Source organism: Gopherus evgoodei, chromosome 12 (genome assembly GCF_007399415.2).
Source record: "Gopherus evgoodei ecotype Sinaloan lineage chromosome 12, rGopEvg1_v1.p, whole genome shotgun sequence".
In the NCBI taxonomy this organism is placed as follows: domain Eukaryota; kingdom Metazoa; phylum Chordata; order Testudines; family Testudinidae; genus Gopherus; species Gopherus evgoodei.
This window is the reverse complement of record NC_044333.1, coordinates 37,695,213-37,707,458: the sequence shown is the minus strand read 5'-3', so window position 1 is coordinate 37,707,458 and position 12,246 is coordinate 37,695,213.

The window sequence follows — 12,246 nt, the reverse complement described above, 5'->3', positions numbered from 1 at the left end:
CCCTCCCAGCGCTTCCTGCCTTGCTGCCGCCAAACAGCTGTTTGGGGGCGGGAACGTGGCATGCTCAGGGGAGGAGGTTGGGGCAGGGATTTGGAGAAGGAGTCAGAATAGGGGCAGGGAGGGGGCGGAGTTGGGGCAGGGACTTTGGGGAAGGGGTTGGAATGGGAGCGGGCAGGGGCAGGAGTGGGTGGGGCAGGCGTGGAGTCAGAGCGGGGCTGGGGGCAGAGTGGAGTCGAGCACTCACCAGCAGGAGCAGAAGTCAGCATCTATGGTTGAGCCCCATGTCTAGTCCCTGCCTCCCCTTGTGTCGCATAGACATTAAGACCAGAAGGAACAATCGGGATCATCTTGTCTGACCTCCTGCCTAGCACTGGCCAGAGACCCTCCCCCGGTGATTCCTGCACTGAACCTACAACTTCTGCCTGAGACAGAATGGATCACTTAGAGAGACGCCTGGGCACCAAGTGACAGAGAATCCGCCATGTCCCTAGATCAGTGGCTGCAATGGTTAATCACCTCCCTGTGAACAACTTGCCCCTTATTTCCAGTCGGAATTTGTCACGCTTCGACACCCAGCCATTGGATCTCAGTTGGCATTCGTTAGCTGGCCTGCAGATCCCACTCCTCTCACAAATCCTCTGCTAGGGTAGGTACCTGTTCTGGATGATGGGCTGTCTGCCAGGATAGGCACATGACCACCAGCCTGATCTTCTCACGTGCCTCCTGGCAGTGCCTGGGGACGTGCAAGCTGCTGCTAATAGGATAAAGGCTCTTATCTTTCCATGCCTCTGTACAAAGTTTACAGGTCAACATGAAACCTTTTTGTGTATGTGTTACAGCTGGGCTTGGACTGCCTGCTTCACATGCTCTGGGGTCTAGCTCACTGGCTGGCTGAGGGTTAAGTCTTATCTAAAGTCAATATCTTCTGCAGAGAGAGAGATTAAAGAAGGACTCTTCTGCACTCCACCACCACTACATGGAGTGGCTCCATTAGCTAAACCCCCTGTAAAGCTGTAGGTGAGCTATAGCTTCTTGCTGTCTCCGCTCAGCCCCCTCTTGGGGATGGAGTCTGATTGAGTAGCCAGAGGCTCATGAAAGAAAGATACTCCTGTGGCTAACGCACAGGGTGAATTCTCTGCCCTGTGTTCTGTAGAAGGCCAGACTAGATCGTCACAATGGTTCCTTCTGGCCTAAACACCTGTGCCTGGGAGTCAATGGACTTAGGTTATACTCCAACTTCCTCTGTGACTTTGGGCAAGTCCCTTAAATTGTTCTCTGCCTCAGTTTCCCTTTCAGTAAAATGGGGATATTGCTTCCTTCTCTCACAGGCTGTTGTGAGGCTTACCTAACCATTTGCAAAGGAAGACCTTTGGATAGGAGGCACTCGAGAAGGGCAAAGTATTGGTATTACCAGTAACAGGGACGGCTCCAGGCACCAACACACCAAGCTCGTGCCTGGGGCGGCAAGTCACGGGGGGGCACTCTGCCGGTCGCCGCGAGGGCAGCAGGCAGGTTGCCTTTGGCAACCTGCCTGCAGAGGGTCCACTGGTCCCACGGCTTCAGCGGACCTCCTGCAGGCATGCTGCCGAATCCGTGGGACCGGGGATCTCCTGCAGGCAAGCCACTGAAGGCAGCCTGCCTACCGTGCTTGGGGCGGCAAAATACCTAGAGCCGCCCCAACCAGTAAAGCACAAGGGCCTTGGCTAGGGAATGAAGCCAGGCCCAGCTTGGTCTTTTACCAAACTCCTGTGATAGTTATGGGGGAAAATTCTGGTTGGCACTTGGCAAGGGATCCCCCCAAGCAGATACACAAACAGCAGTGCTGACTGCTCATGCTCCATGGCTCGGAGAGGGAGGTGACTTGTGCTAGTCCCTGAGGGCACTAGGGGATTTCTCCTTCTCCCAGGGCCCTGGCGGGGGCACATTACAAGCACCCTTCCTCCTTTCTGTCTCACCGGAGACCTCCAGTCAGTGCTCCCTGCACAAACTCCTTCCTCAGTCCTGGGCACGTCACCTACCTTCCCCCGGCCCAACCCAGCCTGTCCCCACCCTAGCAGCTGACGGAGCCCAGTGTTTGGAACCAAGGAGGGCGGCATGACAGGAGGGATCCCAGCAACTGCTCTAGGGGAGTCCCCCAGCACCCCTTGAACTGGCTCTGGTGCTCATAGAACCTCTAAGAGCTGCAGCGTGTTTTAACGAGCTCCTTAACTGGAGTGCACTGTGGCGCTTTCCGGGAAGAGCGACGTCGAAGGGCAGGTTACATCTCAGGGGGGCGATAAGGGCTGTGTTTTCTGCTAAGTAACAGTCTTGGAAAAGCTGTTCAAGCATGAGACTGGCAAAGCAGGTGTAAGGTCCTGTGGTCCCTTGGGGTCAGAGGACTCCATGCTGTCTTTCGCTCAGAGAGGAAGGGAAGGGGCTACGTGAGAGGCACAGGATTGTAAATCAGACCTGTAGTTAACCCCCAGCTCTGCCACAGACTCTTTGTGCGACCTTGGGCATGACTGCTCTGTGCCACAGCCCCCCCGTCAAATGGAGATGACAGTCCTCTCTGGCTGTCTTGGCCACTAGACGGCAGGAACCGTCTCTCACTGTGTATCTGTGCAGTGCCCGTGTGATGGGGCCATGATGTTGGTTGGGCTTTAAGAGATTATGTCTCTGGTGAAGGATCGTGCCCCTCTGGGGATTATTTCTCCCCGTCACTACTGATGTTTATTCTAGGGGAGATAGTTTTAAGGGAGACAATCCATCTGTGGCTGCAGCAGGTGTAAGCAATGTGCAACCATGGAGACTTTTTTTTTTTTTTTTTTTTTTTAGCTCTGTAGTTGCGTTCTTGTTGGAACAGTTTGCAAAGCCAGATGAGTCCCTGGCAAAGGCAGATATGCTGCTTCACTGGCAGCTGGCAGGGGTCGGAGCTACCTGAACATGCAGGGCCTATCCCCCAGCACAGCCCCCCCATCCTGGCTTGGGTCCTTGCCAGCTGAATGCAGCTGTCCCTGACTGGCGCTCAAATATGCCTGAGTGCACAGAGGGTGGTGTGCAGCAAACGGTTTGGGGAGGGGGGCAGCAAGGGCAGGCAATGCACATGGCTGGCTCTACACCAGTGGGTCAGGCCATCTTTTAAAGTTGTAACCCCACAGTGCTTTGACTAGAACTCCAGGTTTCTATTTAGCAGGCACTGGACTTTGCCTTCCAGTTCTTGGCTTCCAAGTGCCCAGCAGTGATTTGTTTGTGTAATACTGGAAGTATTGGGACCCCTGGAAAGATCAAAGTTTCAAGAAGGTTCCTACTGGGATGGAGATCTACTGCACAGCTGGATGGGTAGGGGTCAGTACCAAGGATTCTTGAGTCTGGGGGATCTACCACACAGCTGGGATCCATTGCTCAGCCAAGCTGGAATATTTCTCCATACATCCAGCTGCATTGGCTTGGAAATGGGCAAGAAGAAAGCTGGGCAGGGAGCGGGGCCGGTGCAAGGATGTTTCACAGCCTAGGCAAAACTTCCACCTTGCGCCCTCCCCCATCCCCGAGCCCCTGCCCTGAGGTGCCCCTCCCATAGTGGCGCCCCCTCTATGGCAGCCCCCCACCCTCCACCTTGAGGCACACCCCTCGGCCCAGCTCACCCCTGCTCCGCCTCCTCACCGAGCACAATGTTGCTGCTTCACTTCTCCCATCTCCCAGGCATGCAGCGCCAATCAGCTTAGGCACCACAAGCCTGGGAGGCAGGAGAAGTGGAGCAGCCACGGCGTGCTTGGGAAGGAGGCGGGGAAGGGGCGAGCTGTGGCAGGGAGTTCCCCTGTGTGCCGCCCCCCCACACTTGCTGCAGCCGGCCCTCCCCGCGCCCCCCTGCCCCAGCTCCCTCCGTCTAAATGCCGGTGGCGACCAGGGTGGCCGAAGAGCCATCTGCCGCAGTCACTGCCGAAGAAAATGGCGCCGCCCCGATTCCTAGTGCCCTAGGCAACCGCCTAGGTCACTTAAATGGTTGCACCAGCCCTGGAAGGGAGATGGTGTGGCCAGGGGATCATGAAGGAGCTGAGCGGACAAGCCTGGTTTTATAACACACAGTGCAGTTGCCTGAGGTTAGTCTAGCCTTGCTGAGCACAGGCGTATTCATTGCACTTCTGACAGAACCACCGTGGGCGGGGGGGGGCTCCCTGATGCTTTTCCTTTGCTGGGGGGGGGCGCAAGGAGCAAAGTGCAGAGCTGCCCCCTGGTGAGGAGGCAGCTGTTCAGACATGGCTCAGGGCAGGGCTCTCAGCCACCCGGGCTGCTGCAGCCAGAGGCAGTTGCTTAAACAGATGCAGCGGCTTTTAAAGGCCATAACGCCACTGCCCGGGGGCTGCGTGGGCCGAGCTCCGTTTGACAACCTGCTCATCTCCATGGCGTATGGGAGACGAGCGCTACTTCTTCCCTCAGCCCCTCCAGTCTTATGCCAAAGCCTTTCACCAGGCAGGTCCCCAGTGCAGCCAGGGTGTGGAATCTGATCCTGAGACCCTTTGAATACTAGTCTGGTGGCATGATCTGCTCTTTGCTGCTGACCTGCCTTGGCAGCCCTCTTCCTGCAATGCTCAGTGATTTTCCTTTTTGCTGGCGATGTGTAGGAGGCCGAGCTCGGCCCAGTGGGTAGTGCACCTGCGTTGGGCACCTAGGTATAGTCCCAGCTGTGCTACCCAGGGCCGGTGCAAGGAAGTTTCGCACCCTAGGCGAAACTTCCACCTTGTGCCCCCCCCAGCCCTGCAGCAGCTCCCCGCCCCCCCCCGCCCTGAAGTGTGCCACCCACCCCCGTGGCAGCTCCCCATGGCAGCTCCCCACCCCCTGGCCTGAGAAGCCCTGCGGTACCTCCCCACCCCAGCTCACCTCTGCTCCGCATCCTCTCAGAGCAGGACCGCGCAGTGGAACCCCTGGGCTGGCGGCTGCCGGCAGTGGCATGCTGACCCAGGGGACCTCCCTGGGTTGCCAGCGGCGCGCCAGGGCAGCCCAGAGGATTCTGGGGGCCTGGGGTCTTCGGCAGCGGGGAGGTCCCGCTTTGGCGGTAATTCGGCGGCGGGGAGCCCTTCCGCTCCGGGACCTGCCGCCGAAGTGCCCCGGAGGCCCACCGCGGGGCCCCCCCACCGCCGAATTGCCGCCGAAGCGGGGCCACCTGCCGAAGTGCAGCCGGGTCTTCAGCAGTAATTCTGTGGCAGAGGACTCCCGCCGTGGGTCTCCGGAGCACTTCGGCAACTGGTCCCAGAGCAGAAGGGCCCCCCGCCACCGAATTACTGCCGAAGACCGGGCTGCATGTCGGCAGCGGCTCCCGCTTCAGTGGTAATTCACCGGCGGGGGTCCTTACGCCCCGGAGCGGAAGGACCCCCCCGCCAGCGAGGACTGGGAGCAGAAGAAGTTCCAGGGGCCCAGGCCCCGCGAGAGTTTTCCAGGACTCCCGGAGTGAGTGAAGGACCCCACTCCAGGGGCCTCGAAAAACTCTTGTGGGGGCCCCTGCAGGGCCTGGGGCAAATTGCCCCTCTTGCCCCCCTCTCTGGGCGGCCCTGCTGGCGCGCTGACTGAGTGGAAGCCCTGGGCTGCCGGCAACGGCGCCTTGACCGGGAGGACCCCCTGGGCTGCGGGCTGCCGCAGCAGCGCCCTGACCCAGGGAACCCCCTGGGCTGCCGGCTGCCGTGGCGGCGCCCTGACCGGGGGGGACCCCCTGGGCTGCGGGCTGCCGTGGCGGTGCCCTGACCCGGGGGACCCCCTGGGCTGCCGGCTGCCGTGGTGGCGCCCTGACCCGGGGAACACCCTGGGCTGCCGGCTGCCGCGGCGGTGCCCTGACCCGGGGGACCCCCTGGGCTGCGGGCTGCCACGGCCTGGGCTGGCTTTCGGCCAATTCCACCAATTCCCCTGAATTGTGCTCCGCACCTAAGAGGGCCCCACGCCCAGTGAGAATCCCTTCCCTGGCTAGAGGTGCCTTTTTAATTTTTACTCACCTGGCGGCGCTCTGGTTCATCCATGGCACTTCGGCGGTGGGTCCTTTGCTTGCTCTGGGTCTTCGGCGGCACTTCGGCGGCGGGTCCTTCAGTGCCGCTGAAGACCTGGAGCGAGTGAAGGACCCGCCACTGAAGTGCTGCCGAAGACTTGGAGCACCACCCAGTGAGTACAAGCCCCACATGTTTGTGTTTTTTTTTGTCATCTCTGCCAGGGCCCCGTCGAAACTGTTTGAATTGGGCCCCGCACTTCCTAAAGCCGGTCCTGGCCGCCGCGGCGCCCTGACCCGGGGGACACCCTGGGCTGCCGGCTGCAGCGGCGGCGCCCTGACCCGGGGGACCCCCTGGGCTGCCGGCTGCCACGGCGGCACCCTGACCCGGGGGACCCCCTGGGCTGCTGGCTGTCGTGATAGCGCCCTGACCCAGGGGACACCCTGGGGTGCCGGCTGCTGCCGGCAGCTCAGACTCCCTCTCTGTCCCAGCAGCAGCGGCTGCTCAACCATTAAAAAAAAATTGGGGGTGCTTTTTGGTGCCCCCAAATCTCAGCGCCCTAGGCAACCGCCTAGTCCGCCTAAATGGTTGCACCGGCCCTGGTGCTACCCCTGATGTGTGGCCATAGGCAAATCACTTGCCTCGCTCTGTGCCTCAGTTTCCCCTCCCACTCTTTGCCCGTCTTGTCTATTGAGGAGTTAAGCTCTTGGGAGCAGCGATTCTTTCTCACTTGGTGTCTTGTGCTCTAGGAATAATTTTGTCACACAGCTTTCCCTGCCTTCCAAACAGGTCTCGTTGTGGAGTCCCTGCCCCTGGGCCAGTAGAGGGCAACAGAGAACTTTGTATCCAGTCAGCCATTCCCCAGCGTGTTATATACACGTTCCCTTCACATGCTCCGCGGCTTGTTTGACCCAAAAACAGTGCGTTCCTTCCTCAAATATTTATCCTGCTGGTGGGTGACAATCGGGTATTTCCTGTGGACTGTTTGCACAGAATGGGAATGAAGAAGGGATTGGTTGTTATGACTCTTGCACTAGCTCTTGATGGCAAATGCCAGATGATACCGAGCCAGGGAGAGAATCTCCTCTTTCGTCCCCTTTGCTAAGTCCCAATCAGCACTTCCAGGTGCATTCTCTGCATCCCAGGTGCATAACCCCTGCAGGTGGTTGCAATGGTGCTCCCTCTACAAGGGAAAGTAGGGAGAACAGAAGGGTGGTCTTGCAGTTAAAGCAATACTGGAATTCAAGATCTTGGCTTTGCCACTGACTTGCTTTGTGGGGCTGGGCAAGTCACTGAGCTGTCTCCTGCCTCAGTTTCCCCAGAAGCATCAAAGATGTGCATGGACCTTTGCAAAACGACTCGAGATGATGATTCCCTGTGCCAGAGAGCACCGGGAGAAGTCCTGCTCTCAGTTCTGTCACTGCAGCCCCATGGATTTCAGAGGGAATATATTGGTATAACTGAGAGCAGAACCAAGCCCTTTCAACTGAGTGAAGGCAAGAGCCACAGGAGAAGAACACCGGCCGCAGAGGGAGGGAGGTGAAGGCAAATCTCTGACTGCCGGCTCTGTACTGACCCACTGTACAGCCAAGTCCCTTCTCTGTGTCGTGGCTTCCCCTCCCACCTTCGCCACTTTAGAATGCAACCTCTTCTGGGGAAGCGTCTGTCCTTACTGTGTCTGTGCAGCGTACCCAGTCTCAGCTGGAGCCTCTGGGTGCGTCTGTCATACTCCCAATTGAAGCTTACCGTATGTAGCTGACAGGGCCAGGAAAAGAGTTCCTGGCACAGGGGGCAGCAGGAGAGACAGAAGGCTGAGTTGAGGGTGCAGAAGGAAGAGGATGCAAAAACACTAGCAACCCCTGGCAAAAATGGGATCCATATCTAACAATGACCTTGGCTGTGCCTTTTGCAGGGATTTAACATGGGACCTTTAGGAGCTAAAACCACGAGCTGCTATTGCCTGAGCTAAAAAAATCAGCTGCTGATCAAAGCCAAAAGTAGCCTCATAAATCTCTGTCTGTGGTGCAGCCCCTCTAGCCATACCATGATGTGTGTTACACATCACTCACCAAGGAGCAGTGGCATGAGTGGTATGAAGGGTGGGAGATGTAATGCAGACAGGATGCTGGCTGAGCCTGCCTTGCTCTTGTTACTCTGTAGGCAGCTCCCACCTTTGCTAGCACAGGCAGTGTGTCACCAGTCAGTGTAGACATAGCCAAAGGGGGTGAGCAGCTTAGTTTGAGCCAGTTGGGAACTGCAGACATCAAAAGGCCACACAAGCAGAAAGTAGGAAGCAGAATAGGTCAGCAAATGGATCTTCCATCCTGTGAAAAATCTAAATTAAAAAAAATATCCCAACTCAAGAGAGTCCAAGAACAAATCCCATTCCTGGACAGTTGAAACCTTTTGGTTTGATTTCAACCCTTTATTATTCTTTAAAATGTTATTGAATACCTTTTGAAATGAAAAGTCTTTTCAAAACACATACCCTCCTCCCAAGTTTTCATTCTTAAAAATGCTGCATTGGGATGCAATGACATTTTTTTCCACTCATTTTCCAAATGAAATATCATCGAAAGCGATACAATTTCCTGAAAAATATTGGTTTTGTTGAAATGGCATTTCCGACAGAAAACTGTTTGGATGGAATTTTTCCACCCAGCTCTAGTAGGAAGGCACTAAGGGACTTGCAGATGAAACCAGGGAGCTTGGCTTTGATCTGGGAGGTGGTCTGGGGCCAGCAAGGGGGCATCAGAAGGGGCTGACAGTTTTTGCAGCAGTTTTGGCTGGCTTGGAGGGAGAGAGGCTGAGTGTTGCGGAGAATGGGCTGCTGCAGACAGAGTGAGATGGCCAAAGCCTGGATGAGGATTTGTAGTGGGAACAACAATTGTATTTTAAGGCTGTCATGGAGATAAAACCAGCATTGGTGTTGGGGAGACAAAGTGAGAGACAGGAGATGGAAATGAGGCCATGGGGCTGCTGACAGCAATAGATTGAGGAGGAGTTCTGCATTTGGCCTGGTGTTTTTGTGAGAGAGACACTGTTCACTATTAAGGCTGCCAGATGAAAGCGACCTTTGATTGTCTCTGACTCTGGGTGGATTTGAACCAATGACCTAGAGGTGAATCACTCCATGGCCCATGACTGATTTCCTGAGCCATCCAGCAGATTGAAGTTGTATTTGCCTAACAAAATAGGCACCCAAGCTGGCTCAAAGGTTGCAACTACAGTGGTCGTTAGCCTGGCATTTCTGCATCTGGACTGTCATCCCATGATTGTCATTGACCTGCCTGGGAAGGGAATCTGCACCGCAGCCTTTCTGCTTCTAGCAAGCATCTGTATTGTCACCCCAATTGATGAGGGGTCTGGGGCGGGAATCTGCAGATGCAGAAGACTGTTCGATCTTCTCACAGATACGGGAATCCAATCCATTTCCTGAAATGAACGGGAAATTGCTAAAAGGTGAAACCACAAATTAGGTATTGACTATCTGCCTACTTGGTTGGCCACCTGTTATAAGCAGAATCACACTTCTCCATGCAATAGCATGCGTGTAGGGCAAGCAGGTACACACACACACACACACACACAAAACTGTGCGCTTGGTAATCTGGACAGCACAGTGGATTATTTAGAATTGTTCCCCTCTGCCCAACGGTGGTTGCATTGCATTTGTTCCATGTCCTGTGGCAGACGCTGTAGCTATAGGATGTGCAGGCTCTGGGGTCAGGTTTTGTTCTGTCTGCCATGCCTGCCCTCCAGGGAGCAGGAGTTTTGAGTGAGAACTAACAGTTCCTGCTGAGCAGCAAGACAGTTGGGCTGAAATCCTGCCGTCACGCTTCAGTTAATATTAAACCACTAGCGTGTGCTCACCCAATAACTGGGGGGACTGATTGCAGCTTTAACCCTGACTTCACTGGCTGAAGAGCTATGGCTCTTAGCTTTTGCTACTCATCCATTCTAATGACAGCATTAGGGACACTCTTGTAGCCTGTCATATCAAAGTAGAGGTAAGATAAGTATTTATTAACGCTGCAATGCAAACAACAGGCCTCAGGCTTGACATAAGAATAATATGGCAACAACAGCGCAGATAGTGGCAGGCTAAATTGTGTTTAACTGATGCTTCAGCTTAAAGTAACATAGGGGAAGGTCATGCCAAATTACAATGTTTTAGGATAAATTTAGGGAATATGTATAAGTGAAACTTACATGTATTAACCACAGAAATACCATGGTGACTAATTGACATAAATGCTAATGACAGTGTGAGACATCGGTAAGTAACTAATTAACTGTGTATCCCCAAGGATACAGAAGGCTGTGGAAGTTTAAATGAGGAGTCAGAGAGACATATGAACATGGATCATACAGGGGGCATCAGCGTAACCTGTTATAAAAGCTGGTAGCCAGCCTAGATGCCATGGGATACGCTGTAATGTGCCGGACTGCTGACTCTCTGTTGGCCGTACCATCTGCTTTGTGGTTTCCCCATGAGGAGGAGAAGGCAAGGCAAGGCGAGTGCCGGACATTTCTCTTATTTGTTATATTACATTATGCACAATTTTGTTGGTTATGCTCATCAGATTACTAATCAAAGTAAATGTGATTAGGCTAAACTAGCTCATGGGTAGGGCCCTACCAAATTCATAGCCATGCAAAACACGTCACAGACCATGAAATTTGTCCCTACCCCCCGCCCTGGGAAATTTGATCTTTTATGCTTTTACCTTATACTATACAGCAGGGATCAGCAACCTTTGGCCCATGGCCCACCAGGGTAAGCGCCCTGGCGGGCCGAGCCAGTTTGTTTACTTGCTGCATCCCCAGGTTCAGCCGATCGCAGCTCCCACTGGCCGTGGTTTGCCGTCCCAGGCTGATGAGGGCTGTGGGAAGTGGCACGGGCCACATGCCAAAACCAGTCCCTGCTATACAGACTTCATGGAAGAGACCAGCATTGCTACCTTTACTCCTCCCTGCTTTCAGAGCTGGGCAGCCGGAGAGTGGCGGCTGTTAGCTGGGTGTCCCACTCTGAAGGCAGTGCCCCACCAGCAGCAGCACAGAAGTAAGGGTGGCAATACCATACCATCCTTACTTCTGTGCTGCTGCTGGCGGCAGCGCTGCCTTCGGAACTGGGCTCCCAGCCAGCAGCCGCCGCTCTCCAGCTACCCAGCTCTGACGGCCGCCGCCTGTAGCAGCACAGAAGCAAGAGTAATAGTACTGCAACCCCCACTACAATAAGCTTGCAAACCCAACCCCCCCCCCCACACACACTCCTTTTTGGGTCAGGGTCCCGACAATTACAACCCCATGAAATTTCAAATTTAAATATCTGAAACCATGACATTTACAATTTTTAAAATCCTATGTCCATGAAATTGATCAAAATAGAGCATGAATTTGATAAGGCCCTACTCATGGGGTCTCTCATTCTGAGATCACTCATCATACTACAGTAATCTGAAGGTTGAACCCTCTCAGATCACTACATGCTGAATTGTCAATTATAGGTTAAATTATTGCTAATTCCTAAATTTGGCTAAAATATGACCCACCCCAGTGTGTATCTGATCCCAGGGCTGCTTGTATATTTCACTGAAACCTCCAAGGGTGCATGTCACTGCAGAGTTCCTGCCCACCCCCCTTGGGAATCCGTCGTCTGGTTGTGGTCCCCGTGCCCATTGGTGCATCTGTCTGAATGCATGGCTCAGAGAACTGCCTCCTGCTCTAGGGCCTGCAGGCCAAGGAAGCCCACAGAGTCCTATGGTGCCTTGTGCTTGGATCCAGATGGAGCACTTCCCATCAAGACCTGTAGTCCCTGCACCTGCATGTTAAAGTTGGGTTGTGCAGATTGGGCGAGCATGTCCCACAGGCTCCCAGCAAGTTTCCAACAGCCAGGAGCCCTGCTGAGGTTTTAAAAGCCACCTTGCCAGCCATAAGAGCCACTTGCTCCATGGACACTTGGAGGAAAGTGGGATTGTGCAAGAGGCAGGGCCACTGCCTGGTAACCAAGGGGTTAACTCCAGCTCAGCATCCCCCTCCTGCTGGCCAGCTGCAGGGCTCTGAATTGGCAGATTGGAAAGTGGGGCTCAGCACCCAGGACTCAGAGCTGGGTTCCTCCACTCGGGAGCATTCTGGTTCTTTATTTTGCTTCCATGTTATTCTGCCCCTGAAGGAGGAGACTTTGCTGATTGCCAGACTCTGTGTATCTTCTGCTGAGTTGTCTGATCAGCTGGGACTCATCCGGAGTGTACCTGTCTCTACCATCCCCAAGATGGCCGCAGAAAAGACATCTCTCAGA